This window comes from Papaver somniferum, chromosome 6 (assembly GCF_003573695.1).
Source record: "Papaver somniferum cultivar HN1 chromosome 6, ASM357369v1, whole genome shotgun sequence".
Classification (NCBI taxonomy): Eukaryota; Viridiplantae; Streptophyta; class Magnoliopsida; order Ranunculales; family Papaveraceae; genus Papaver; species Papaver somniferum.
Window position 1 is genome coordinate 165,842,297 of NC_039363.1, and position 3,462 is coordinate 165,845,758.

Sequence of the window (3,462 nt, forward strand, 5' to 3'; positions counted from 1 at the left end):
CTTCATAATTAATAGAAACACCAACCCCTTCTTCATCTAACCATCCTCATGATAATACTCTCAAGATATACCTCACTTTCATCTCTCGATCTTCGACAGAAGAAGAATACAGGAAGAACAGAAGAAGAAAGAAGAAAAGAAGAATGAAGAATGAAGAAGAAGAAAGAAAGAGAAAGAGAATGAGAGTTATCCTCTCGATCGACAAGGGATAAGGCCGACCAAAACTTATAAAGGCACCCATAAATTTTTTAAGGACAGCCAGGCCGGTCCAAACCAATAAAGACTACTTTCCCTTTCATATTTATCCAATGATATCTTCTTCGCCCGGTATTCGATCGACACGTTCGAGTAGTCCATTCTACACAACTTTCCGTGACCTATTCAACAGTACTATTTTCGTAGCTAAATCGTTGTTAGATTAATTCTTATTAATTAACATTCGTTTTACACTAATCGAGTAACTAACGGCTAAGACGTCTCTTGACTAGTCTAATAGCGTTGACGAGCTTGAGGGTCCTTACATTCTCCCCACCTTATACATTTTCTTCCTTGAAAATCAAACCATCCTTCTGGTATTCAAAAACTCCCCACCTTATAGAATCATCCCATCTCTAGTCTATGTGCAAACAACATGAAACAAATCACAAACCTATATGACTTTCTATAATTAAAATTTGAGGCTCTAGGTTCAACTACGTTGATTTAAATTCTATTAAATAGGGAAGTATAAATTTTCTTACACTAATTTATATAATGGGAAAACTACAAGTTTTAGTCTTTAAACTCCTTACACTACTTTCTATTCTATAAAATACCTATCTCAAATTACAAGGGAGATTCCTATGAGTCTTTCTAAGTGAAATTATATCTATCGGTTTCCTAAAGAATTATACCAAGCTTCTATGATCAGTCATCTCTGAATGCAGTTGTCCTGTCAAGGTTGGCCAATCGCAACAATGCCTTCCTACGAACAGAGAAAACACAACCTTCATTATTCCCCAGTGTTGGATTAACTAAATACAAACTTATTACGATTATCTAAGTATTAATTTATTAAGAGTAATTAGTCTCTAAACTTTTATCGTATTTGGTGTAAGTCTGATAAATTTACTTCGTAGAATATATAAATAGTTCACATCATTTTAAGCAATTTAGTCATCTAAATTTATTTATTAAATAATCTCAATTCGATTTTTACGCCAATTTATAATATTTCATAATTTTAACTTCACTGTAATACCATATATATATATATATATATATATATATATATATATATTTTCCCAAAATTATCCATTATAAATTTACTACCAGCCTAACTATTTGCATACTATTATTAATTGTATTATTATTCTCACTATTCTGAAGTTGATAGTCCGGTTGACACACCAAGCCTTAATCTTGTAAATATACTTCTACTTTTACGTAAAGATTGTTCGGATTGAATCGATATACTATATCTTGTTATATGTTGGCGTTGGTAACTTAATATGATCTAAATTTCAGTCTGCATAAATTTATAATATATACTAATAGTCTTTAGATTTTGCTATTACTGTAAACTATCCTATTAATATATGAATTTATTTTCTTTTAATTCTACTATTACACTAAACATCCGAATACTATTATTACTACTTCATGTATATTTGTTTCATTATAAAGATTTACTAGATCATTTTGTTAGACTAAAGATAATTTCGATACAAGAATTTTAACAAGTGTCTTTTTATTTTATACATTTTAAGTATTATCTTAACCGTCTAGTTCAAATACAAAACAGCTATTCCTAATTTGTCATTAGTTTAATTTATAAAACTTGACCATATGTAAGTGTTAACAATTTTCCTTAGCGATTTAATCATAATCATTATTTTTCTTTATCGTTAAATGCCCCCATTGACATTTTCGTTAAGTTAAGCTCAATATGATATTAATTGATAAATGCTAACTACTTTATTAAAATTATTATTACTTTGATTATCATCTGTAATTACTATTATAACATTTTCTTATTAACATGGATGGTCGAACTATTATTCTAACTACTCTTACAAATATTATTGAGTCCCAAAAATATTATTAGCATTTATGTAATTATAAATTATTGACCCTACGTATAAGTCAAGGTGCTTAATAAGTTTATACGTGACTTCCAAGATTTATAAATAATACTAATCTCACTACTTTTATAGTATTAGATTGTCTACGTGTTCATACTATTTAGATCAATTACTCTCAAATCCTCATCAGTTAAATTTATTGATGCACCCTACAATTTTTACTTCATTACAAACAAACAAACAAATCAATCAATCAAATAATTCTTTGAATTATTGATAACTTTTAGTGATTAAGATTTATCTCACAACCCAACCCAGTTTTAAACTAATCTATTTCACTAACTAGCACTGGCTATTTCTATCTTTTTCCATATAAGATCTAATAGTGAGCTCTGATACCAACACTGTAGCGCCCCCTAAGCTAGCAGCTGACTAATCCAAGAGATTAACTAAATAAAGAGGCACTACGAATCTAATTCAAATACTTAAACATTCAATTAAGAAATCTGCTACAAAAATTATCCCAAAACCAACCCCGCTCAGAATGTATATACATGAACTTCTCTCAAATGATACATATACAATAGTCAATTGGTTTGCAGATACAATAAACAACATAATAAACGTAGCAGAAGTTAACTAATTAACGGAGTCAACACTTGTGGCTTTCGCTGCACAACTCTGATCTGTCTCTGAAAACTGAAAGTGAGAATAATTAACATTTAACTTCTAAGTAATCATAGACAAGATTAAGAAAGACAATAATGTTTTCCCGGACATTAAATAGTTACTAAGTCACTGAGATACACAACCACGAGTATGGACAAGCTCTTTTTTAAAACAATGTATACTATGGTTGTGCAATTCCGAACTCACAAATCCACACCTAATCGTAAATATGGATGTCGACAATTCCGAACTCGCAAACTGTCGACCGATATAAGCATAAAATCTGAATTCATGTAGATATAAATGTGAAAGAGCATATCCTCACAGAAGTAAACAAACATGTACATGGACAAACTCCTTCTTCAAACAATGTATACTATGGTTGTGCAACTCCGGACTCGCAAATCCACACCTGATCATAAATATGGATGTCGACAATTCCGAACTCGCAAACTGTCGATCGATATAAGCATAAAAGCTGAATTCATGTAGATATAAATGTGAAGGAGCGTACCCTATATACCACAAGTGGAAATTCTCATTTCCCATAACAATTCATAATGACATACCTTACAAGTTCTTTCCATTTCATGGAAAGATTCAAAGAATCAACAGAACTATCATAATGCAATTTAAATAAAGCATGGAATGCATAGACAGACAATGCATGGTTTGTTAAATATAAATTTTTGTAAAAGAAACAACAATGGTTACAAAAGAGTCGAATGTA